The sequence below is a fragment of the Sabethes cyaneus genome, chromosome 2, assembly GCF_943734655.1.
Source record: "Sabethes cyaneus chromosome 2, idSabCyanKW18_F2, whole genome shotgun sequence".
Taxonomy (NCBI): Eukaryota; Metazoa; Arthropoda; class Insecta; order Diptera; family Culicidae; genus Sabethes; species Sabethes cyaneus.
Window position 1 is genome coordinate 163,209,717 of NC_071354.1, and position 6,455 is coordinate 163,216,171.

General features: G+C 39.3%; 1 pseudogene; it reads left to right on the top strand.

Moving 5' to 3' along the window:
- Window positions 1-2,991: 2,991 nt before the first annotated feature.
- On the top strand, window positions 2,992-4,482 carry LOC128736273 (putative nuclease HARBI1; annotated as a pseudogene).
- Window positions 4,483-6,455: the final 1,973 nt, after the last annotated feature.

Here is a 6,455-nt window from a genome sequence, read left to right on the forward strand (position 1 = left end):
ACACGAAAACCCATGCCGAATTGTCAAAACTTGTGGGAAAACAATAGCAAAAATACTTCCTTCTCTTTTTTTCTTACAAAAACCAAACAAATATCAGCAACTTCGTAGTCTCGAATATGTATACAAGAGATCGTGTAGGGTGTAGCATCGTAGTCGCGAATGTGTACCCAAGTAACCACGAAGCTTTATATCAATTCAATTGTAATGCTTTATAGTGCGCTACAAAGTATATCATATAATGTATTATTTTCTTACATGTACAATAAATGCAGTAATAAAGTGGAAAAGGGCCCCACTATTGTCAAATTAAAGCTGCATTATAATAGCAATTGCTAAAGCACCATTACGGCTTCGCTTCGTCTGCATTATCGACATATCGTTATTTTTAGTTTGTTTGCGAAAAAAATATAAAAACATCAATTCGGCGGGCGTGTCAAAGGACAAAAATAAATATATATTTTCATATTTATTTTTTAAGTCCGCTGATTCTAGCAGCTTCTCAAGCTATTCGTTACTCCATTATTTACGACGAATGGATTTTTTTTGCATTTCAAATATTACCTTTAATGAGACTTGAACCTGGGTGCGTGTATCCCGCATGGTTCATTTGCTGGCGCCTTTGATATCTTAACCACAGCTGTTATAGATGAGTGGGTTGTAATTAGTCGTACTTAAATCGTCGTTCGTAGTTAATTTTAGAATTCAATTGGTTGAAAAAAGACAGCAGCAGTTAGGTGAAACAGAGCATGAGTAGTGGCCGTAAATAAGCAAAAACGAAGTCAGGTATAAGCACTTTATTAACATTTACGGTACGTTTTAAAGATTTGCCCTAAAGCTTGTAAGCAACATATTGTAACATTATATACGCAAATAGTGTTTTTAATAATGCTAATTTACGATAATGCTTAAGCGCATTAGCAATGTTTATACAAAAGTTTTAACCATGCGAATTGCTGATATACCGCTGTCTGGTATTAGCGATGCCGAGCTACAGCCAATATGGGGTTATGCGTTAATGCTTGTGGTTACTTGGGTACCTTATGGGGTTTCCTGTATGAGCGAGCGGGTGTCGATTTCTTTTAATATACACTAGGGCCCCCAGCTATATAGGATTTTGTGTTAGTGTGAGCAGGCTTCAAATTGCGTTTGCGCTCATGTCTTCGAATGAACATTTTAGGTGATCGCAGTGCCACCATACTGCTTATTGCCACTTGCGAAAAACCGTTGCAAGTTTTTACACACGGTCCAAGCCTAGCTTGGATGTCTGTTATCTGTGGTACGAGTACCAAGGCTAGTACCATGGCTTCGCAATATTCATCATGAAAGATTCACTGCGAATATTAATGAACGAAAACATGGAACATTATAGCGGAGAGTCGAGAAGAAAACCAAGCTTTACTGCGAGCAAGCATCGAAGATTGGTGATGAATCTCATATAAGCCAATCATGTATGCGTGGATTCATTAAATTTCGAGAGTTGTGTTAAAGAATTCGTGGGGCAAAATGCAGGATCGCGTAATGAATTGGAAAGCGATCAACGAGAGGATGTGCATGTTGGGGATAAAAGACCGTTTCTTCAACTACGCTATCATAAACGTGCATTGTCCACACGAAATTAGACCCGACGACGAGAAGGCGGACCTATGCGCAGCTGAAGGCAACGTACGACAGCTGCTCGCCAAGGGACATCAAGATCGTCATCGAGGATATCAACGCCCAGGTCGGCAGGAAAGCAATATATAGACCGGTGATCGGGTCCTACAGCTTGCACACCGACACAAATGATAAAGATCAGCGATGAATCAACTTTGCAGCTTCCAAAGGCTTGGTGATCAGAATCACTTTCTTTCCCTATAAAGATATCTACAAAGCCACCTGGAGATCACCTGACCAACTAACCTCGAACTAAATCGGCCATATTCTCATCGAAGGCCGGTTTTTCTCGAACATCGCCAACGTACGCTCCCTACGAGGTGCAGATATCGATATAGACCATTACCGTAGCAATACATGTGCGCACAAAACACTGCTTTCTTCTGTGGAGCTAGATGTTTCGACCATCAAAAATGGATGGAGTAAGATACGATCGGTCGTCAACGAGGCCGCAACCGCGGTGCTAGGTGCGGAAACCTTGAGCGCACGAAATGATTAGTCGGACGAGGAATGCCAACAAGCGATAGAGAGGAAACAAAGAGCTTAGAAAAACTATCTTAGCATACCCACGAGAGAGTTTGGCCAAGTATCAACGAGCGCGGAATGAATTTGTAATAAACGGACTTTCGGGCAGTTTTATAAACGAACAAAATACGCGTCGTACTCGGTTAACGTTCTAATCACGAATGCTTAGTTTATTTTTTAGCTATTGTCTATAGGTTTGCTGAACAGCTACAGCTTATAAACCTTTGCACGGTACCTAACCTCAACTTTGGTTTGACGTTTTTGTGTGTTTTGTTTTGATTCCCTTTGTAACCTAATTTTATTGCTAGTGGGTTTATTACTTGTAATTCGTACCACTTGTTTGCGGAAACCGGAAATACCCGACTTTTACGAAGCAGGCAAATGATAACAGTTCTGTACAACATATATTTTTGTCCTTTTTGCAGTTTTTTTGCTTCTGGGTCTTGCGAATAAGTAATCAAAACAAACCCCACAGCACTGTCAAATCTGGGAAGAAAAAAAACGCACTGACATCTGCGTGCAATGCTTTATGTATTTGTTTACTATTGTCGTTTTCGTTTTTGCGGTGTAGCTACACCGGTGTAGCACTTTTGCACCAAAACTGTTCGTTTTCGATTTTTGTGCTACACCTTTGCTACACTTTTTCTGCACCAGCTACACCAGAAAAAAAGAGAGTGTAGCTGGTGCAGATAGCAAAACACCAACACACCCACACCAATATCAAAATCATATGTTGTCAAAAATGGTTTGTTTTGATCACAGTTTACAGATCGACTACTTGTGAAGATTTTATTTTATGTAAAATTTTTCGAAATGGAGGAAGTTTTCAAGCTTCTTGAATCATCGTCAGATTCGGAAGATGAATATTTGTTTATGTTCGAGAATATCAAGAAAAAACGAAAGGTCACGGCACGAATGGAAGGATTTTTAACTGGCGTAGTGGACAATTACTCGGATGAAGAAGCAGGTTTCAATGAATAAGTTTTTGATCATTTAATCATGTTTGCTTTTCTAACTGTTATAGTTTAGAAAAAACTTCAGATTGAAAAGGAATACGTCAAATTATTTAATTGAACGCTACAAACAATCCGTGTTCTACAACGAAAACGCAAAACAGGGCCGAAAAACGATTGATGCAAGAAGGCAAATGTTGGCATTCTTATGGTAATTATAAAAATCATCTACTCGATTGATTTAGGAATAGGAATCATTCGTTGATCAATGATCAATCCGACCAATCATTTTCTGAGGGAATAAGTCATTAGAAGACACTTTATATTCTTTTGCTTCGTAATAAACGTATGCGTGATCATTTCAAATTTTGGATTCGTTTGAAGGTTTGCTGCAAACAAGAATTCTTACCGTGAAGTGTGCAACCTCTTCGATATGTCGATATCAACGTTTCATAAACATCTCGAAAATATTCTGGATTTTTTTCATATGATAGCAAAAGAATTCATACACTTTCCATTGACCGAAAATGATAAACAGAGGGTCGCAAGCAAGTTTGAAAAACTATTTGATTAATAAAAAATCAATAAACCTAAAAATTAAACAGCTAATAATTACAGATTTCAAATTTTCCAAATGTCCTTGGTTGTATCGATGGAAGCTACATATGTATTAGGAAACCAGTGCACAAAATTCGATCAACATATACAAATAGGCATGACCTGCTATCCATAACGTTACAAGGTGTATGTGATTCGGATAAGAAGTTCACAGATGTATTTATTGGATCGCCGAGTAAAATACATGGCCAGAATATTTGCAATATCCAGCATAAGTGTAAGATTACCAGATATCTGTGGTCAAACGTACCATTTGCTGGGTGATGCAGCATATCCAATGCGGGAGTATTTGCTAACTCCGTATAGAGACTTTGGAAATCTATCGGCAAAGCAACGAAACTACAACCTGAAGCATGCCCAGACTAGAGTAAAAATCGAAAACTGTTTTGGATTGCTAAAACAGCGTTTTCGCCAATTATTTAGATTGGATTTTTTTACTGTTTTGAAAATATGTAAATTTATTATGGCTTGTTGTGTCTTGCATAATATTTGCATCGAACTTGATGATTCGTTCGTTGAAAGCAATGAGGATGGTGATGAAGTATTACTTGACCGTGAGTATACGTTTGTTAAGAAAAAAGCTCTAATATTGACCAAAATTCAAAAATTTTTAGAAGATCGTGAACGATCTCCCTTGAACACGGCAACCTCTGACAGCGACAATCGTAGAAATAATGCCCTTCGCCGGCTTGGAGAAATGAAACGAGATACCCTTGCTAACAGTTTCATGTAAATTTGTGTGTGCGTATGTATTTGTGAGTAGATGCGTATCTTCGTACGTGCTGAAGTCACATTACAATAAAGAAATATCGAAACACTGCTTCTTCAATTCTTTAATGAAACAAGATCTGAAAATCCGCCAAATTAAAAGCGAACAAATTATATTTCGAGCGACACTATTCCTGGAATATATATTTGTTTCCCTCACATCTTCTCCGCAATTTTATTGAGTGCATCTGTGAGTGCATCTAGTTTCTTCATTCGCTCCTCGTGTCTACGATCCTTGGCTCTTTGACTATCCTGAAAGGCTTCAAGCATTGCTTTTTGCAGGTCTTGTTTGCCTTTGACGGAAGAGGGGCCGGCTTCAGCTTCTGACTCTAATGGCCTTCCATGCGTAGGATCTCTTGGATTGCTATTACTTTTCATCTGAACAGATGTTGTGTCCATACGTATTTCGGGCTCAATTGAGTCATCAATCGATGCGATATCGCGAAATTCACTATCGAAAGTAGGAGGTACATACGACGAACCACTTGTACGATTATTATCAACGGTTCGTTTGTGTCGCCTCGAAACAGTTTTAAATCTATTTTGGATTTGCTGCTCGCTAAAGTTTGTATTTAATTTTGAATTCAACTTTTTCCCTATCAACTGCCACAATGCCTTTTTATTTTTTAATTTTTTCATAGGACCAACTTGTTCGAAATATTCCTTGTACAAGGAGAGCATTAACTTTGTCTCGCCATCACTCCAAACACCTACTGTGGCTCGCGGGGGTATCAAGCTTTCGTCTTCCGTCGTATTATATTTGGAAAACAGTTCAATATTGTCATTACCAGAGGTGTTATCGTCAGACGGTATTGACATTATGGCATCGTTGACTCTATCGTGAATAGATGACGACGCTACTGGTACTCCATAATATTCTGCCACGGAAGCAGAATCCACTTTTACTGTTTCTTCAGCTGAAACAATATACATAATACATCTATATTTCAAAATATTACGTATACTCACTAATCTTATGCTTAAGGAATAAATATTCCGGTTGCTCTTGATAGGGGCTACCATCGTTATTAACTACTAATGAGTAATCTTCAACATTTATCTCAAACTCGGACATTTTTTCGTAAAATACTTGTAAGATCGAAACGACCAATATAAAAGCAGCTAACCGCGCAGACAAAACAAACTGTTGACAGCTGTTCTCGTTTACTACACACACCACTGCTACTGCACCACGAGCGTTCGTTTATCGAGCAAAAAGTGTAGCACAAAACGGTGTAGCTACACCACAAAAACGAAAACGACATATGTAATTCCCCCGAAGGGGTTTGGATATTAGGTCGACTGATGTGTATATACATCAAAGTATATTTATGATTGGAAAGGTATATTACAGAATTGACCTCGATCCTGAGGAGGAAAAAGCGCCAGAAGCAGGACAGAGTTCATGTAGAGCTAGAACAACTATTCCGGGCTAATGGCACGTTGCAAATATTACAAGAAGGTGAGTCAAACTCGTAAGGGCTACACATGTAAACCTGGCTTGTGTAGAGACGAAGGAGGGAAACTAATCACAAGCGAGCGCGAGGTGGTCGATAGTTGGACGCAGCTCTTTGATGGGCATCTCAACGGCGATATAACAGGAGACGTAACGGAAACTAACCTAGGAGTAGCTACAAACGATAACAGCGTACTGGCTTCCGATTGCGAATATATCCGGCGAGAAATCGGTCAGCTGAAGCATAACAGAGCCGCCGGAAAGGACTGACTACCGGCGGAACTCTACAAACATAACCAAGAACCGCTAGTAACGGCACTTCACTGGAAAATTTCAAGGATTTGGGAGCAAAAAGAACGATCGGGTAGACTGCGGTATTACGCTGGTCAACGCCGTCTACAAGGTGCTCTCTCAGATTTTGTTGCGTCGTCTATTCCCAATAGCAAGAGAATTCATATGGCAGTATCAGGCGGGCTTTATGG